Source organism: Pleurodeles waltl, unplaced genomic scaffold, assembly GCF_031143425.1.
Source record: "Pleurodeles waltl isolate 20211129_DDA unplaced genomic scaffold, aPleWal1.hap1.20221129 scaffold_39, whole genome shotgun sequence".
In the NCBI taxonomy this organism is placed as follows: Eukaryota; Metazoa; Chordata; class Amphibia; order Caudata; family Salamandridae; genus Pleurodeles; species Pleurodeles waltl.
In genome coordinates, this window is record NW_027150097.1 from 9,343,195 (window position 1) to 9,364,060 (window position 20,866).

At 44.5% G+C, this 20,866-nt stretch overlaps 1 protein-coding gene and 2 non-coding genes across 3 annotated transcripts in view; 2 read left to right on the forward strand and 1 right to left on the reverse strand.

Moving 5' to 3' along the window:
* The window catches only part of LOC138276470 (neurofilament medium polypeptide-like), a 120,050-nt gene that overhangs the window by 81,255 nt on the left and 17,929 nt on the right, over positions 1-20,866 (forward strand). The gene's annotated exons all lie outside the window — the stretch shown is intronic.
* TRNAL-CAG (transfer RNA leucine (anticodon CAG)) lies at positions 2,496-2,578 on the reverse strand. The gene has a single exon. It is a non-coding gene; the product is annotated as a tRNA-Leu (tRNA).
* Positions 3,291-3,363, forward strand: TRNAV-CAC (transfer RNA valine (anticodon CAC)). The gene has a single exon. It is a non-coding gene; the product is annotated as a tRNA-Val (tRNA).

Genomic DNA, 20,866 nt, shown 5'->3' on the forward strand with positions numbered 1-20,866 from the left:
TTTCAGCAGGTGCTTTTAAATCGCAAGTTTTGTAAGTTTATTGTTAAACACAGTGCCCCCCCCCCATCCAGGTCACCCCCCCCCCCCCCCCCCCCCCAGGCGGCTGCACCGCTCGCTCCGCCCTAAAGCCGACCCTGGCCACAAATATAAAGTTGTTAATTCAATACGATTGTCTACATAGGCCACTCCCAATTCTGTATGTGAAATGACGCTTGCAGTTGTTGGAGGTGTGGCAGTAAGTCTACACAGAAATGTGTTTTCCACAGCTTGAGGCTTCCCTGCAGGAGCAGAACCCCAAACTCCTGCCCGCGAGTGCCTAATGCTGTGCATTTACTATTATAAATCTGGAGGAGCTCCTGGACGGTTTTATGCCCCAGTTTAGAGGAAAACTTAGAGATTCCTCCCCCGACGCCCCCATTTGTTGTGCTCAGACAGTTGTTAACGTCTCCCACTTCCTGTTTTTGTGGAATAAAAACCCAAATAATTAAAAGTGGAGGTTTTTTCAATCAACCTACCTCCTAGATCAAAGATCTCTATTTAAGATTGTTTGGACCACAAGACATGGCAAACGAATTCTGCTGGTTAAGTTTCAGTTTGAGGCGCAACATAAACTCACTGAAGCCTTCAAGGAGCTACTGGAGGCCATGAGCTTCCTCTGGGATTAGATCTCGCCAGTCTAAGTTTTAAAATATCGCGTGGCGTGGCATTAGTGGATACTTTTAGCCCCCGCTGTGCAAATGTACATTCTTTAGAGAACCCGGCATGACCCTGACATATTTTAGGGGGATTATTTGGGGTCAACCCAACATACAATATTATTACATAGAACTTTAAAATTACAAGGTTAGGTGACACCGAAAGACAACCCAAAAGATCCCTGTAGTTATTTATAAAGAGGTTTTCTGAAAATTCTTTCAGTTTAATAGCGTCCCACCCAAGACGCACCCCGTTTTTTGCTAGCATAATAGCTGAGGTGTTACTTTTGGGAATGGTCTATATATATTAAGATAGTTGATTCTTAAACCAACGGGATTGTGGTCACTAAATGGAAGGGAGTGAATATTGTAATCAACTGAGCACTGGGCCAAATCACTTGAGATTAAAACAAAATCAGTTTATAGAACCCTGTCCCCGAGCAGTAAATGTGGGTACATTTTAATTCTGTCTATCCTTATTGCCCAAGGGAAAGATTAGGTTTAGTGACAATACCAATCCATTCAGAGCTTCACCATATGGGGTATGTATAAAGATTCCAATAGCGATTCATCGGGGACCCTGGGTTACAGTAATGATTATGTGGGGGTCCACAGGAGTCAAAAGGTTGAGAACCACTTCTGTAGGATGTCAGGTTTTTTTTCTGAGCACACACCACATTTTTTTTGTAATTCTGAAGTGTGATGGAAACAAAGATTTTAATAGGAGCAAATCAAGACAATTGATGCTGTGCAAATGATAAATGTGTTGAAAAGTGATTTCTACACATTTTTGTTTGCATGCTATATATTTTTTTATCAGTAAAACTGCATGTCAGTGGGAAGTTTGTGGCCATTTCAATTGAAAATGTGCTTTCTGTAAATGACGGTGCTCTACCACACCAGGCTTTAAAAATATATTTGCGATAGTGCACTCCAAAGTGCACCACCCGCTACAGGTCGTATCCTTATCTTGCTGATTGGGCATGGCTCATTTGCTGCTGAATGGGCGTGGCTCATTTGCTGCTGAATGGGTGTGGCTCATTCATTGCTGAATGGGTGTGGCTCATTCGCTGATGAATGGGCATGGCTTATTTGCTGCTGAATGGGTGTGGCTCATTCGCTGCTGAATGGGCGTGGCTTATTTGCTGCTGAATGGGTGTGGTTCATTTGCTGCTGAATAGGTGTGGCTGATTTGCTGCTGAATGGATGTGGCTCATATGCTACACTTGTTCTTTCTGTGACACTTGTATTTTTCCAAATCCCCATGAGTTCAGAAGACATAACATAATGAACATCTGGGAGCACCATTTGTGGCAACGCCCTGCAGTGAGGGTTACTTGTATTGGGCTGTGTGCTGAGGCTGCCCCGTGGTCTCCTGCGACATTCGAGTGCAACCTGTGTAGGGGTGCCTCTTCCAATCAGAGCAGGTCCATAGTAAGGGTCTCGTTATTCAAGCATGGAGGTTGAACCCCCATTCCCGGAGTATGGAAGCAATAAACATACAGCTGCAATTGAAACACAAAGGACCCTGGTGCCACTGAACCTGCTGCACCATTGATAGCCACGCTCTTGAGAAAGAGAGTCAAGGTATTTATCTAAGGCCCCTTTGCTCGATTTGTTGGCCATTCTGTGATTTACTGTCTCAAAAGCCACCTGCATGCATGAAGTTGAAGAAAGGGAAAATAGACCGTAGCGTTAATTTATTAAAACATTATGTTTATATACTGTTGAACTCGTTTGTAATTCAGTGGAAGGTAGTAAAAACAAGTTCAAAAGAAAGTATCAAAATTAAAGAAAATATGTCAGAAGTGGGATTCGAACCCACGCCTCCAGAGGAGACTGCGACCTGAACGCAGCGCCTTAGACCGCTCGGCCATCCTGACAGTGTTGCACGTAGCACTAGTGGCTGAATTGGAAGTGTATACGAGGACGACACATCCTAGTGCCCAGTTTCTTTTCCTGACGTTTGTCCCTGCAGTCAGACGGCTTCCTGCCCAAAGAGGGGGAGAGAGTCATTTGTGTTTCTGCTGATGACTCACGAGCCTCAATACAAAAGGTTTCCCCCCTCCCGCCTCCTGTCCTTATTGGGCACAGATCAATAATCATCTCTCCCCGACATTCTACATATTGTGCGTAAAAGTCGTTTGCCATTGATTCTTAAGGGAAAATATTGTTTTTTTGCTGCGTTACTGGAAAGGGAAGTCACTGCGGCAGGAAATGACAAAAGTCACAGAACGAGTCACCAGGGAAAGATGTTGTGTTTTTATTCTGCAGCTCAGGATCCCCCCTCGGGGTGCAGGTTTACGAGCTGTGGGGGGTGCAGCTCCCCCCGCCCCCGCGACAAAACTCCTCTGTCCCCACATTCCTGGTTTCATGTTCTTCAAGCCGAACTGATTGAAACATATAAAAAGGTGCAAAATGGAGTTTAGAAAATGTAGGTTTTTCTTCTTAATAAAATGTTATGAAAATAACTCTAAAACGTTAATAATATCGGAAATCCTCACAGTCAGGGTGACCGTCAAAATATGCAGAATACTCCATACCGACTGGGGAACAGAAGTCCTGAGAGTTCACCGCAACAGTGCTCACATGTGGGTTTCCGTAGTGTAGTGGTTATCACGTTCGCCTCACACGCGAAAGGTCCCCGGTTCGAAACCGGGCGGAAACACTTTTACAACTTGACAGAATTCAAAGCTAAAGAACATAAAATAGCTATAAAAGAAAATATTTCTCACAGGCAACTTCATTTTATTGTCGGAAGTGAAATACTATTAAAGACAAAGACAACCAATGAACCCGCGGGTCATAAGAAAGGTCTAAACATTCTGTCCTAGCCAGCTGGATTTTAATTGTATTCAGTATTCGGTGGTACATGGTTTATACACAGCTTAAGTCTCCAACCTGACTGACATACGGAACAAATGATGGACTGACCTGGCATCATAACTATAGGTAGGCGTAATTTGTGTAATTTTGAGTAGCAAAAATTCGCAAAATTACTGGGAAAATACTCAAAATTATGCATAATTTGTTGACCATCCATACTAGAGGAACTCCTGCTCGCGCTATAAACACTTGTGTTCAGATGTATAGTTTTCCACTAAAAATTTACCCAAATAGTCTACTCGGGAAAATAATGTACCTGAAATGCCGTTCTTGTTAAAAAATTACCAAAACGGCACAACTTGCATTAACATTTGTGCGCCAAATTACACAATGTGAATTAATGGCGTAATCTTGGTTTTTTTGTGCAATGTTGTTATGCAAAACTTCCAAAATTACGCCAATTACTCCATCGTAATTAACATCTTGCCCAGACCTGCATGTCCTGTCATCAACTCGTGCAAAGTGCCCACAACAATGTGATGCTGGCACTAAACTTCTGTATGTGCAAAGCACTGTGGCGTGGCAAGGGTACCACGGGGCCCGACGAAAGGAAATAAATGGGCCCTTGTTTGCATTGTTAGCTAGTAAAAGACAACAATAGTTGGGGTGAAGAGGGGCTCAGACACATGGGTTCTAGTAGTGATGCAACATTGGCAGCTATGCCCATGGCAAAGACCTCTCATAGTGATGCTAAGAATAGTGAGACAGCACGCCTACCATCAGTATTTCTAGGACATTAGTAATTCCGGTCTGTGGCACTTTTCTACATGCAGAGTAAGAAACGCAAGCTTGGGCTGGCCATAAAGGGCACAAGAAGACTCCTGGTAAGGGAATGACCAATGGGCTGCTTTTCGGGGTGGCTGAACCCAGGCATTATCAGCTATTATTGCACGTCATTTGGAGCCTCCAGGGATCACAGCTATGACCCTTCACATACCTCTGGCAACACCTGTCACTATCTTTGCTATTCGTGGCCTCAGATGTGACAAAATCAATGCCAAGAACGCAGAGGTAGCTCACCTACACAGGTGTCAGGGGGCCAGCCTCCTTGTTTTCTACAAATTATTTACTGCCCACATAGTGAATGATAAACTTTTTATTCACTATATTTGAAACAGAAAATGGAGTACCCAGAGCTTGAATAGGATCTTGGCTGGTAGCTGACATAACTGAAAAACTTTTTTTAAATGTATGATGTGTGCATGTTTATGAGTGAGTGTGTAAGAAGGTGTGCGTGTGAGTGAGTATGTGTGTCTGCAGTGCTTTATTTGAGTCAGTGGTTGCAGGTAGGGCACAACGGCACTAATTTTTATGGCCTGGCACTTACTTTTCCTCAAAAAGGAAAAAAGCAGGAACCTTCAAGAGTGGTTTGCAATTAGTTTCCCTTCCATTGGATTTGGAGCCTGACTGGCTGGGGGAACAAATGTTTGCTTTCCCCAGGTGTCACCTTACATCTTATATTTGCTCGTGAAGGGACAGGATCTTTACAAGTTAACGAAGTCCCTGGGTCCACCTTACCTGATCTTCCTGTAAGGGGAAGAAAGGCGCCTCCCCAGATTCAGGCCATTATTTCTGCTCTGGGTGCATTTTTCACACCTCATATAGGTCAAGCACCATCAGCATATTGGTGAGTCTTGATGTGGCTATCTGTGGGTAGAGCACCAAGGAGTTCTGTGAAAAGGCTGGAGATGGTAGGAGGCAGTATCGAACCCCGGGGGACTCCACAAGCAACCACAATCTATATCAGAGTGAAACACAAGCAAACCCCAAATTCACCCGTGCTTATCTCCCTGGTAGCTTGGCACAATAACAATCAGGGTTAACTTAATGGCAATGTGTATAGTATTTGTGCAGCACTACAAAGAGTAATAAAGTGAAGACATAACAGAAGAAAAATCAAATTAAAATTTATTAAAAAATTTAAGACCAAAATGACAAAAATCTGATCAACAGAACCAATAATATGCATTTTTTAAGATTTAAGTGAAAAAGTGCCAAAAAGCACAAAGTACTAACTGTGCTATCAGGTCATGCCAGACGAGGACAGAACCACAAGTTCAGGCTGACTGCAATGGAGCACAGGCCGGATATGGGGACCAAGTTAGGCCTGTTGAACAGAACCTTAAATCATGGTTGTGGAACGATGTGAAGTACTGCGTTGAGGATGTGCTGTGCACCTGAGGTGATGCAAGGTCCATGCAAGGAGATAAGCCATGCAGGAATGGTTCCCGGGGCTGCTGTGGGCAATGTGACGTCCTTGCATTAAGATGTGTCACACAGCAGGGAATCCCGTAAGCTATAGTGGACGATACAAGGTCATTACGCAGAGCCGCAAGGAGCAGCAGCAGTTCCGATGGTCTGCAAGGCTGAGATGCAAAGTCCTGCATCTGGAATGCATTGTACAGTGGTTCCAATGCAGACTTTGGCAAGGTGATGTAATGCACTTCGTTGGTTCTGCTGAGACCACAGATGGGCAGTGCACCTTCAGGTCCACCTTCCACAACTCAGGACTGGGGTGGCACCACTTGGGGGTCAGGAATTTGATTCAGCTGGGTTCAGGGACTAAGGCAGGATGTTGGGGAGCCTTTAATGGCCTCGAGGCTCTGATCAGGAGGCCAGTCAACTAGCCCTTGGAGTCACTCTGGTGGTCCTCGGTCCAAGGTGCATCTCCAGCCCTTCTTACTCAGACAGAAGGGCATCATGGCAACACAGCAGGGCAGCAGAGTGTCAGTCCTTCTTGCAGCAAAACAAAACAGCAGTCCTTCTTCTGAGACTTCCACAGGACGAGATATGTACTGAAGAGTTGAGTCTGAGGGTCCAATATGTATATATCTGGTACTTGCTTTGAAGTGGAAGAAGTTTCAGAGAAAATCCTTTGAAGTTCTTTAACCCTTTGGGTGCCTTGAACGAGCTGGTCTCGCCATGGGCCAAGTCGCTCGTGTGCCGAGGAGGAGACCAGCTCATCCTGCACCTGGCCCACCCACACCCCGTGAGGGATGAAAGGGGAATTGCTTCCTCTTCCACCCGACCCTCCTTGATCCCCTCCCAGTGACGTCTGATGACATCAGCACACGATCGCGTGCTGACCTCATCAGAGGTCACCTCCCATTGCGCTGGAAGCATGCTTCCAGCGCAATACGGAAGAGAAATGCTCAGCATTTCTCTTCTGTTCGGAAGGAAGGGGCAGGCAGAGGCATGAAAGGAAAAGAAAGGCCTTTCATTTCATGTCTCTGCAAGCATTTCTGCTGCCCGATCGCGATGCGACCGGCATCAGAAATACCCACTAGACACCAGGGAATAGTTTTTTTGAATACTTATGCATAAGGGGAGTGGCCCCTTGGGCAAGTGCTGCTCCCCAGAGGGGTAAAATATTTTTAGGCATTTTTTGCCCCCCCGGGGGCAGATCGGCCTATTATAATTAGGCCGTTCTGCCCCCAGGGGGGGCAGAAACCCCTAGACACCAGGGATATATATATTTTTTGTTTACTCTATGTTTTTATGTATGGGGAGCGACCCCTTAGGCAAGGGTCGCTCCCCTGGGGGGTGAATTGTATTTAGGCCATTTCTGCCCCCCATGGGGGCATGTTGGCCTATTTTTATTAGGACAATCTGCCCCCAAGGGGGAGCAGAAACCACTAAACACCAGGGAATTTGTATTTTATTTATACAAAAGGTGAGTGTCCCCTTGGGCTAGGGGCGCTCCCCAGGGGGGCAAAATATTTTTAGGCCTTTTCTTCCCCCCGGGGGCAGATCGGCCTGTTATAATTAGGCGGATCTGCCCCGAGGGGGGCAGAAACCCCTAGAAACCAGGGATATATGTATTTTGTGTTTACTCTATGTTTTTATGTATGGGTAGCGACCCCTTAGGCAAGGGTCGCTCCCCTGGGGTGCAAATTGTATTTAGGCCATTTCTGCCCCCCTTGGGGGCAGATCGGCTTATTTTTTATTCTGGCCAATCTGCCCCCAAAGTGGGCAGAAACCACTAGACATGAGGGAGTTTCACACAAAGGGAGCGACCCCTTAGGCAAGGGACGTTCCCCTGGGTGGTAAATTTATTTTAGGCCATTTCTGCCCCTCTTGGGGGCAGATCGGTCTATTTTTATTAGGCTGGTCTGCCTCCAAGGGGGGCAGAAACAGCTAGGCACAGGGGATTTTTTTTTGTGTGCCAATTTCACGCAAGGGCGCGACCCCTTAGGCAAGGGTCGCTCCCCTGGGGGGGGGGGGGGGAATTTATTTTAGGCCATTTCTGCTCCCCTTGGGGGCAGATCAGCATATTTCTATTAGGCAGATCTGCCCTCGGGGGGCAGAAACCACTTAGGCACCAGGGACTGGTTTGTGTGTATGTGTGTGTTTTCTTTAGGGGGGCAGCCCCTTGGGTAAGGGTCGCTCCCCATGGGGGCACATTACTGTTGGCCATATCTGCCCCCCTTGGGGACAGCTCGGACTATTTTTGGAAGGGGGCAGAAAGCCCACCAGAGACCAGGGATGATTTGTTTTTTCAAAAGAAGAGGGTGGGGGTATGGACATACCCCCACCCAAAATAAATGGGCCAAAGTTCTTCTGTCCACCAGTGGGCAGATGGGGCAATTAGCCAGGGGGCAGAAAGTCTACTAGATGACAGGGAATTAAAAAAAAAAAATAGTGTGGTGGTGGCTACCAACCAGTATGGGCATGGTTATGCCCCTACCCGAACTAAAGGGGGTAACAGTCTTTCAGCTCTCCACCGCACACTAAAACATCTTATCCCTTGGAAAGCAGGAGGATATTTGATTATTTTGGGTTTTGGTTTTACATTTGGGCCATGAGAGCTTGGCTAACTCTCAAAATCGTCCCACTTAAGATGGTGAGGGTTGCACTTTTTGGACATTGGGACGCTGCCATGTAGAAAAATCCACAAGACGTAGACATATCTGAAAACTAAACATCTGGGTGAGTTCAGGGGGGTGTGCTTCACATACACCCACACCATTTTCTTACCCACAATGCCCTGTAAACCTTCAACTTTGCTGGAAATCACACATTTTTTCCACATTTGTGTGATGGAACCTTCCGGAATCTGCAGGAATCCACAAAATTCCTACCATCCAGCATTGTCTGATCAATACTGATACCACTTGTCAGCCTAAAAAATGTTTTTTTCAAACTGCCCTTTTGGACTCGCTTTGGTTCCCCCTCAATTTCGACATGTTTTTGGCCTGTCACAGGCACGTGGCCCACCTACACAAGAGAGGTATCATTTTTACTGGGAGACTGAGGGGTACAATGGGTGGTAGGAAATTTGTCCCGGTGTGGTGATCCCACACAGAAATGTGGGTAAAATGTGATTTCTTTAGCTACATTTGAGATTTGCTGAGGGTTCTGGGTAAGAAAACATTGGGGGATCCATGCAAGTCACACCTCCCTGGGTTCCCTTGGTGTCTAGTTTTCAGAAATGTTTGGGTTTGGTAGGTTTCTCTATATGGCTGCTGATCCCAGGACCAAAAACGCAGGTTCCTCCCCCCCCCCCGAAAAAACAGGTAGTTTAGTATTTGATCATTTTGATGTGTTCACATAGTGTTTTGGGCATTTCCTTTTGCGGGCGCTAGGCCTATCCACACAAGTGGGGTACCATTTTTATCGGGAATCTTGGGGGAAGGCTGGGTGGAAGGAAATGTGTGGCTCCTCTAAGATTCCAGAACTTACTGTCACCTAAATGTGAGAAACAAAAGTGTTTTTTAGCCAAATTTTGAGGTTTGCAAAGGATTCTGGATAACAGAACCTGGTGAGAGCCCCACAAGTCACCCCATCTTGGATTTCCCTAGGTGTCTAGTTTTAAAAAATGCACAGGTTTGGTAGCTTTCCCTAGGTGCCGGCTGAGCTAGAAGCCAAAATCCACAGCTAGGCACTTTGCAAAAAACAGGTCTGTTTTGTTTGGGAAAATGTGATGTGTCCACGTTGTTTTGGGGCATTTCCTTTCACGGGCTCTAGGCCTACCCACACAAGTGAGGTACCATTTTTATCGGGAGACTTGGGGGAACTCTGGGTGGAAGGAAATTTGTAGCTCCTCTCAGATTCCAGAACTTTCTGTCACCGAAATGTGAGGAAAAAGTTTTTTTTGGGCCAAATCTTGAGGTTTGCAAAGGGTTCAGGGTGAGAGAACCTGTTGAGAGCCCCACAAGTCACCTTGCAAAAAACACGTCAGATTTCAATGTAAAAATGTAATGTTTCCACGTTCGTTTCCTGTCGCGAGCATTAGGCCTATGCACGCAAGTGAGGTACCATTTTTATCGGGAGACTTGGGGAAACACAGAATAGCAAAACAAGTGTTATTGCCCTTTGTCTTTCTCTACATTTTTTCCTTCCAAATGTAAGACAGTGTGTAAAAAAGACGTCTATTTGAGAAATGCCCTGTAATTCACATGCTAGCATGGGCTCCCCGGAATTCAGAGATGTGCAAATAGCCACAGCTTCTCAACACCTTATCTTGTGCCCACTTTGGAAATACAAAGGTTTTCTTGATACCTATTATTCACTCTTTATATTTCAGCAAATGAATTGCTATGTCCCGGGTATAGAATGAAAACCCATTGCAAAGTGCAGCTCATTTATTGGCTCGGGGTACCTAGGGTTCTTGATGTACCTACAAGCCCTATATATTTCCGCAACCAGAAAAGTCCAGCAGACGTAACGGTATATTGCTTTAAAAAATCTGACATCGCAGGAAAAGGTTACAGAGTAAAACATTGAGAAAAATTGCTGTTTTTTTTTACCTCAATTTCAATCTTTTTTTATTTCAGCTATTATTTTCTATAGGAAAACCTTGTAGGATCTACACAAATTACCCCTTGCTGAATTCAGAATTTTGTCTACTGTCTAAATATTTAGCCTTCTGGGATCCAGCATTCATTTCACACCCATTTCTGTCACTAACTGGAAGGAGGCTGAAAGCAAAAAAAATAGTAAAAATGGGGTATGTCCCAGTAAAATGCCAAAATTGTGTTGAAAAATTGGGTTTTCTAATTCAAGTCTGCCTGTTTCTGAGGCTAGGAAGCTGGTGATTTTAGCACCGCAAACCCTTTGTTGATGCCATTTTCAGGGAAAAACCACAAGTCTTATTCTGCAGCCCTTTTTTCTCTGGGTACCTCTGGAATCCCTAGAATGTTGTTAAAAAAGGACGCACATTTGGGGTGGGTAGCTTATGTGGACAAAAAGTTATGAGGGCCTAAGCGCGAACTGCTCCAAATAGCCAAAAAAGGCCTAGCACCTGAGGAGGAAAAGGCCTGGCAGCAAAGGGGTTAAGCTTCCCTCCTTCAAGCTGGCTACTTGAACAATTCAGTTATACCAAGTCCTTTGTGTAAAGGCAGGGCACAGCCTATTTAGTTGCAAGAGGGACTGTACCTAGCTCCGCTCCCCCAATCCTACTATTTGATGGCCCATCCAGGCACACCTAATCACTCTATTGTTTTGCTGTTGAGAGGGAATAAACAAAGTCACACTGCCAACTACACCCAGTACTACAGCTAATCCCGTATGTTAGAGGAAGGCTATGATAGGTAACACCTTCTTGCACAGATGAAGGAATCTTGGTACACACATAACAGTCTTTCGCATCCATGGTCTCTACATACTCATTCAGCAAGCGATAGAAGACATTAGTAGAAAGTTCCCCCTTTGAATTAGTCCCCTCATGCAAGTGTCTTGCATCCTGCTCAAACCTCTCCCACAGTGTTAGTGTTGTAGTTTCAGGTTTTGAAGTAGCGTTAATAGTCTTCTTATCTAACCACGGCATTCCCACAACCACTCCCACAATTATTATTGCACACACAATACCTATTATAAGGCTTAACCAACCACACACCTTACTTTTCTTATTACTACCTCTATTATAAGCCATGTCTGTATAGAATCAGTTAGCAGAATAACAATCAACTCGAGAACGATATAGAACTCTTTTTCTCTCTTGCTCTCTGCATGTATTTACAGCATCTTCACTCACTCCAGGACCCCTTTGTCAAATCAGGTTAGCAGCTTGTCACAATCAGGTTTCTCAAGTCAAATCAGGTTCTAATGTCACATCCGATAATTTATAAGTCTCTTTCTCTTAGTTTTCAGTTTTGATTTTTAACAAAGTCTTTTCTTCAAGTTAATTCAGGTACCATAGTATTGACCTGGTACTTTTTGATCAAAACAGAATGCTAGGAATTCTTGTTGCCATTCAGATGTTGTAGCATACGCCCATTCAGGACCTGTATATCTTCTGTTTGCGACTCACTTTCTTTTCAATCTGCATTCACCTTGCAGTTCTCCTTCACTTAGATCTTCCACTCGGGATGTATCAGTTTCTTCTGTTATTGTATAACTTGGTATGCTTCTTATCCTTATAACTGCTTTTTCTGGCCAGTTATCACCCTTATGCGTCTTCTTCCGATTTGTCTTTTCAGGACCCTGGACAGCACCCTCCTCTTGTAATATGGTGTTTTCACTTGATGGACCTGCAACTGGCTCAGGGGATGCTGGTACACTCTGATCTCTCTCTATTATTTCCCTTTCTTCTTCTTCCTTTTCTTGATCTGTAACGGATTCGAGTTCCAACCCGTATCCGTCTACTTCTGGGAGAACCTCTCCTTGACTTAGTTCTCCTGCCGACTCTACTGAGATAGGCACTCTGTCACCTCTCTCGAACTCATTCACTGTTTGAGGGACGAGGTTGTTCTCAGTGGGCTCTCCTGCAGTCTCAGTTCCTTCTTGGCTGCTTTCTGGCCCTGAGACTTCTCTTCCTGGAACTGTTGTGCTGGACACTTCAAGTTCCTCGTCAGTTGGGCACGTTACCTTCTTTGTGTGACTGGCATGTATCCAATTTGGAACGCCTGCACATTTCACAGCAGTGGTTGTTGTCAAGATTACTTGATACGGCCCTTTTCAGCGCAGCTCCAAACACGACTTCCTCACATGCTTCTTGACAACCACCAAATCACCGGCCTGTAGGGTGTGACCTGGCTCTCAAATCAGTGGCAATGTGTTAGCCTCTACCTGGTGAGAGAAAGAGCGAATCACATCAGTCAAACTTTTGCAGTAGTCCAACACCATCTCATCTGTGATATTCACTAAAGCATTTGTAGGTACTGCTGGCAACCTCATAGCTCTACCCATGAGGATCTCATGGGGGGATAGTCCTGTCTTCTTATCAGGGGTGTTCCTCATTGACATCAGCTCTAAGGGCAATACATCTGGCCACTTCATATTGGTAACTGCACATATCTTTGCCATTCTTGACTTCAGAGTACCATTCATTTGCTCTACTAGTCCTGATGCTTCAGGGCGGTAGCTACAATGCAGCTTTTGTTCGATGTCTAGTGCGGCACACAGAAGTTTAATCACCTCATTGTCAAAGTGTCTGCCCCTATCTGATTCTATAGAGACCGGAAACCCGAACCTTGGTATTAGTTCCCTAAGTAGCAGCTTTGCAACTGTGAGACTGTCATTTCTACGTGTGGGGTAGGCTTCAATCCAGTAACTGAAAACACACACAATCACTAGCACGTACTTCAATCCTCCACAAACAGGCATCTCAATGAAATCCATTAGCATTTTGCTGAATGGACCACCAGCTCTCCCTTTGTGACCACAGTCCCTTTTCCAGCATTCATCTGTTGACAGATGATGCACCTGTGACAGGTAACCTCCGCGGCATGTCTGAACTTTGGGTTAAACCAATCGATTTTGAATGACCTGATCATTGCATCTTTCCCAAGGTGAACCTGTCCATGATATAACCTTGCGAATTGTAACAGAAGGCTGTTTGGCAAAACTAATTCCTCCTCCTCTGAGACCCACAAGTCGTCAGCCCTCTGTAAACATTGCATTCTTTGCCAGGAGCGTTTTTCTTCTTTGCTAGCACGACCCTGTAATGTCTTTAGCTCATCTAGGGTATCAACCACCCTTAATGCAAAGTTCAAACATGTGTCATTTTCAGTTTGCGGTAACAATTCCCACTGTTCCTTGAATGATATACAGTTCAATGCGCAAAACCTTGCAACTTGATCTGCATAACCGTTTCCCATGGACACAAAGTCTTGTGCCTTAACGTGAGCATTGCATTTCACCACGGCAATTTCAAGAGGTAACTGAATCGCATGTAACAAATCCTTTATTTGTTCACCATTTTTCACAGGAGAACCAGAAGAGGTCATGAAACCCCTCTGCGACCACAGTTGGCCGAAATCGTGTACAATCCCGAATCCATATCTGCTTTCAGTATAGATAGTGACTCTCAGATTCACAGCTGCGTGGCATGCCTTAGTAAGGGCAATTAATTCTGCCACTTGTGCGGAAAACACTTTCTCGAGCCAGGAAGCTTCAATGATACCAGCTATGGTACATACAGCGTAACCAGCCCTCAGTGTTCCGATGGAATCTCTCAAACAAGACCCATCAACAAACATAATGCAATCATTTTCCTTAAACTGTGTATCTTGAATATCAGATCGTGGTTTGTACATAATTCCGTTACCTCAAGACAATCAGGTTCAAATTCTTCTCCATTATTGACTTCAGTACTTTCAGCAGGAAGTAGAGTTGCCAGGTTTAACACAGTACATCGTTTCAGAGAAACATTTGGTGACCCCAGTATAATTGTCTCATATTTAGTAAGTCGAGCATTTGTCATGTGCTGGGTTTTGGTTCGAGTCAACAGAATTTCAACTGAATGCGGAACCATTACTGTTAGGGGATATCCCATCACTATGCCTTCACATTGTGTAAGGCTCTGACCAACTGCTGCAACTGCGCGCAAACAACCCGGTAAGGCTGCCGCGACAGGGTTCAAGGTAGTTGAAAAATATGCTACAGGGCGATTTGCACCTCCATGGATCTGTGTCAAGACAGACAAAGAACAAGCATCATGTTCATGACAAAACAGTAGAAAAGGCTTCGTATAATCAGGCATACCTAACGCTGGTGCCCTGCACATGCACTCTCTCAATTCCATGAATGACTCAAGCTCTTCTTTGGACAAAGCTATGGTATATGGCTCATCCTTGATCTCTTTACCTTTTAGTTTTATCAAAGGATTTGAGATAATCGAGAAGTTGGGTATCCACTGGCGACAGTAGCCCACCATACCCAAAAACATTCTGACATCCCTTTTTGTCGTTGGAGGGTTAATTTGCAGAATGGCTGTTATTCTTTCTTTCAATATTCTCCTGGACCCTCTTTCAATCAGATGTCCTAAGTATTTCACCTCTTTCTGACAGTATTGTAGCTTCTTGGGTGACACCTTATGTCTGTTTTTTCCCAAATGATTCAGTAAAGCAATTGTGTCATATTTACAGTTATCCCTTGTTTTGGATGCAATCAGCAAATCATCGATGTACTGCACTAGAGTCGAATTAAAAGGCAGTACTAAGAATTCCAAATCCTTTTTCAATATCTGATTGAAGATGGACGGTGACTCAGAAAACCCTTGAGGAATTCTGCACCAACTGTACACTTTATCCAGGAATTTAAAACTGAACAAAAATTGGCTGTCCTCGTGAAGAGGTATCGAAAAGAAGGCTTGTGACAAGTCTATAACAGTGAACCACTCAGCATCACACGGAACCTGAAACATGATCACTGGTGGATTTGGCACTATGGGGCAACATTTTACCACAATCTCGTTTATTTTCCTCAAATCTTGCACAATTCGGACTTCCCCACAGGGCTTTTTCAGACCCATTATCGGAGAATTACATGGACTGCTCAAAACTTCTTTCAGGACTCCCTGTTTCAGAAAATCTGCAATTATTTGTGACACTTCAATAAGAACATCTTGTGCCATATGATATTGTGGCACCTGGGGAAACACTGCATTTGGTTTCACTTATACTTTAACTGGTTCCACTCCTTTTATCAGTCCCACTTCCTTTCCTGTCAAATCCCACACCTTCTCTGTCACAGTTCCCTGTAACGCGACAGGTAGGTCAATCATTGTAAGCATCGGAAACAAGGTAATCAAAGGATAATCCTCATTTGCCATCCCTGTCTCTTCTTCTGAGAACTGACCTTCATCTCCTTCATCATCACTATTTGTCTGTACTTCAGTTCCATCATTGGAAAAGGTAATCGAACATTTTGGCTTGCACAGTAAGTCCCTTCCCAATAAGGATACCGGACTTGAATCACAGACTACAAACCTATGCAGTCCCTGGAAATTGCCGATCTCAACTTGCATTGGATCTGTAATCGGATTTGTCAGATACTGGTTTGCTACTCCGACTACCCTTATGGTACGCCCCGAAAGTGGTAGTTTCGGAACTTCTGCACTCCTGTCTGTAGAGCGTGTAGCTCCGGTATCGACCAAGAACAAAACTTTGTAACCCATTACCTTCCCCTCCACATAGGGACCCCTATGGTCTACCTCTAGGGATGCTGCAAGCCTGCACTCTTCACTATCTGAGCTGTCATCCCACCACCCTCCATTCATGCCATTTTCACCTCGTAATGGGAATTGCTGTACTGTATTATTTTGACTCATTACCTGACCTGTGACCTGTTGAGGAAGCATCACCTGTTGCTGTCCCATCGGAGCCATTGGTAATTTCATTTGCTGTCTAGGTACCATGGGAACCTGATGTTGTACTTGATGCATTTGTAATGGCTGAACACGCGGCATTTGCATCTGCTGCATTGGCTGTACCCCTTGCATCTGTACCAGGTTATTTTGAAAATTCGGATTTTGATGTCTCAGTTTTGGACGTCTTACATTTTGCAATGTACAGACATTAGAGCTTTGTTGAAAGACACCATCCTGCACCACATTCGGGCACTCCCGTTTCCAGTGCCCCACGCCCCCGCACATGTGACATGTTGACATCTTTTTCATCCCTTGTGCATGATTTTGAACCACAATGGTATTCAAGTCAGGACCGCGATTCACAAGCCCTCGGCCACGACCTCTCGGTTGCGCCTGAAACACACCATTCATTTGCGGTAGCTGCTGTATCATCTGTTGAATTCCATTTCCCTGTATTCCTGCCTGTGCAGCCCTTATCTGCATCACCATCACTTTCTCATTCAGCTTTTTCTGCTTTAACTCAATTTCGTCGCTACAATATTTCGCATACTGCAACACCTCATCAGTCAGCTTAGCTTGCCAACAAATCAAATGATTCTTAATCATCTGACTGACCTCTGGTCTAAGCCCTTCGACAAATCTGAACACAAGATGGTTCATGTCCTTCGGCTCGATGGTTTCAGTACCACTATAATGTTTAAATGCCTTTAATAACCTCTCATAATAAACATGTATAGATTCCTTAACCTCTTGTGAGGTCCGGTCAATTTTCTGCCAATCAGTCACTTTCGGTGACACCTTTTGCTTCAAAAATTCAGTCACTTTATGATAGTACTTCATCACATCCTCAGAGAGAGCTCCGGTCACCTTATCCCTTGCCGGTTCCTTCGTTGGCCAGTCTACCCGTCTCTTACACTCAAGCCACAAATCAGGCGGAACAATGATCTCAAACAAGGTATTCAAGTCTTCCCAGAGACACTTTGCAAGTTTCATGAACCTGTCTGTTTGCTGATACCACTCGATCGGTTTCTCCCTCAATCTGGTATAATCATTAGTAAAAGATAGGATGTCTCCTCTGGTCCACGGCACATGGACTAAAACACCACCAGCTGTTTCTCTCATGGGTAGTATTTTTACCGATTCAGTATCGGGTGAGGCTTTGGTCTGACCTGACCCTGGACTGTCACCTTTTTCCTTATCTCTTTTCTTTGCCCGTCTGCCTTCCCATTTTTCTAATGCACCCCAAATTTGCGCACTTTTCAATAGTTCTTTTAAATGCGCCTTCATTCCGGCAGACCTCATGTGCTCAAAATCTTTCGAATCAAAGTCTAATCTGTAGCTTCCTTTCAAATGTTTGGTACTCTCAATGTCAATATTGTATTTGTCTGCCAGGATTGCTAATCTCTGATGCACCTTGCTCACTTCTTTGGTATTTTTGGGGCACAGCAATCTTAGTTCTGCTTCAGTGTATGACTCCAATCTGTTTACCCTCATGGTCCCGTCCACTAGTTCAGCAGCTTCCACTCCCAGTCTTACAAAATTTAGGTAGTCATCTTGCCCTACCTTTTCCGATTCCACTGCAGTCACTGTAGTCTTTTGTGAAGTATAAGTCTTTTCTAGCCATTCATTCAACTGTTGCACTGTAAAACCCTGCAGTGAAATGTTCCTTGCATGTATCATTGGCGACTGTGAGGTGTTCGTACTTATTGTCGGTGGAGTTAAAACCCCTAACCCTGCCTGATGCATTGCTTCCAAGAGTGCTTCTACTGGGCTAAGGTCTATTAAGGACTTCAGCTTTTCAACTGCTTGTTCTCCTGGGGCCATTATCTGGGGAGTTCCTATAGACCCTCCTCTTATTGCATCTTGGGTCATTACTCCCTGATCACATACGCCAGATTTGCCTTGGGCATACAATGGCACTGGTGGACCGACAGTAATTGGCAACGATATGGTAGCGGGTGTCTAACCTGGTCCCAAACTCCGTGGAGCAGTAACTCCATAAGTCTGTTCCAAAGTACCGGTACTAATGGAGGGCCAGCTACCGGGTTATACCCTGGTATCAATTGTGATTGCAGCTGGGACAGCAATTTTGGAGTTGACTCAATCTGCACTAACCTCGATTTTGTATATATCGGGTCAGGCAGCACTATCAGATTTGTAGTAGTCTCAAGTACCGGAACGTCTGGATAGATTCTCTGTATCTGCGGTGGAGGTTGCAACTGTATCGGTATGTCTGGTGTAGTGGGTACACTGACACCATTCTGTATCGAAGCCATATCACTAGTCTGTGCTGTATCAGTAACTCCCTTCTCCTGCGTCTGGTTCCCAGGACCCACGCTAGTGCTTGGAACACTGTCGCTCACCGCATAAGTTGGCGGGCGATCATGTAATAATCGGTCCATGAATTCTTCATCGTCTGAATCGTCTTCCTCTTCCCAAGGTCTCTTATTCTCTTTAGGCTTACTAAAGTCCTTATCTGTTTTACAGGAGGCTTTCTTTCCCTGTGACTCTTCTCCCTGAGCTATTGCTGGGAACAACTTTAATCCGTCAACGATCCCCTGTCTCCACATTTTGTTCTCATTATCCCACCTAGCTTCTGCATAAGATTTTTCTGCCCTTTTCAACCTTCTCTGGAACCTTTCCTGTCTATGTTTAAGAGCCATCAAATCCCAAATCGCTAGAGCCTCATATTGAGCTGGCCTCGGAGGTGGTTTTTGTGTACTTAACATCCACCTTAAATTCTCTAATACCTTCGGATTGAACGTTCCATGTTCTGGGACAGCCAAACATCCCTCTTTCTCTGTTAATTTGCGCCACTGTTTCATCCATAAACAAGGCGCGACACCCTTCTCTTCCATAACCATGTAAGCTGGAGTACCCTCAGGCGGTGTAGACTCCCCATCAGTTGCCATAATATATGCGTCTCCTTTCAGAGCACTCTTAAATGCCTTGACAAAATTCATTTTTACGGTTTTCTCTTGTTTGTATTTAATCAGAAAGTGACTTAGTTCCCAGGACACTCTTCACCCACCTTTCTCAACCTATTGCCTCTCACGGACGGCAGCCAATCCGTGCGCGACCCCTCTCGACAACTAACCTATCTCAGCGCGGCACCACTGACGTCACACTCACACACCGCAGCTGACAAAGTCTTGCGGCTCGTCCGCCCCTCACTGAATCCACACAAACTAATGCACAATTATTGCGAGCACCTTTAATAACAACACAAATCTGCCGGTTTACTACAGGAAGGGTAGCACATTTGCTTCAGAACTTTACAGAGATTTCACTTGAAGCCTCGGCCGCTACTCTCTCCTTCTCAGCTCCTGCATACGCAAGCAGAATTTGACCCGCAAATTCTACTCTCGACTTGTCAGTGGTTCGTCTTAGTGCACTTTAGAACTTGCCAAATCTCCATCGAAGGTTTCACACATACGCTTTGACTCAAACTTGACTTGTCAACCATGCCCGATTGACCTATTAAACCGTACAGATTACAACATATACCCAAGTGTCTCCTACACTTGTCAATATACTCCAGAGTCTTAGACCACGACGGGTCCGTACAAAACAACCATGTGGATAATCTTTTAGCACAAAGCGCCACACTCATGTGAAGTACGCCGACTTCCCTACTCTCATACTGCGGAGTACGCCCACTCCTACTAAAACAACATTTATCTGGCCTAGATACACACAATCACCTGCAAAAAGGCATAAGCTGAGCAAGCCCAAAACCCTATACCACACACATTATGACGCCGAGAACATCCCCAACTCACTTAGGCAGGCTCCGAGATCCCGGGAAGGTCATGGTGAATTTAGAAACACATCATACCTCCAATGTGCATTATCACAGAAAAACAAATTAAACAATGATTCTCCGTCCTAGGGCCCCAAAGGGCCAAACCGTCGCTCTGCTACCAGAACTGTTAACGCGTCCTTTTATGTTAATTTATTGCACATTAGGACTCGTTTTAGGCCAATGAATCTTTTGACCCAGTTGAGAGACACCGTAGGACGAGATAGCTAATCAATATGTCAATCAAAATATCAATAAGGTCATCAATATTTATCACAACAATACATTTCACTTTAGTCAAAGTCATTAATCAAATTGGCGACGCAACCATGACCTTTCAGCCATGAATAACCACACCAGTTAATAGAATTTTGTGGGTTTTATTCCCTATTAGTTACAATCTAAGAATAAATGCGTCAATCTCAAAGCCAAGAAACACAACAGCATAGTTACGATATGGCAACTTTGATAAGATTTCAATAAGGCAAAAATCATAAACATTAGAATATAACACGCCGTGAACATAGATCAGAATATAGCAGAGTATTGATATCACGTCAGTTCAACAAAGCATTGTGTCAGTCGTTTGTCTATTTGCGTCAATTTGATGATCACCTGACCTAACCACTAATTAGCATTGGCATGTTGGGCTTCATGCAAAACAATTTAGAACATCAATTTGGAAAACATCTAGCTATGGTCTCTGTCAAAAGCAAGCAGTTGGTACCTAGAAAGGAAAAGCAAACAGACAAGTTACAATTGCATTGTCATAATTACCCTCCAAAATCTCATGTTTGGCATCTGAGAAACTGTATTTAAAATTCCTCTTTAATGGTAAAGTTGATTTTAAGTTACAATTTCGAAATTGCCACTATTATACAGTTGGCATGTTCCTGCCCTAGCTATATGGTGCCAGCTGCCTGTTCCTGGGTCACACAACTGGGTGTAGTT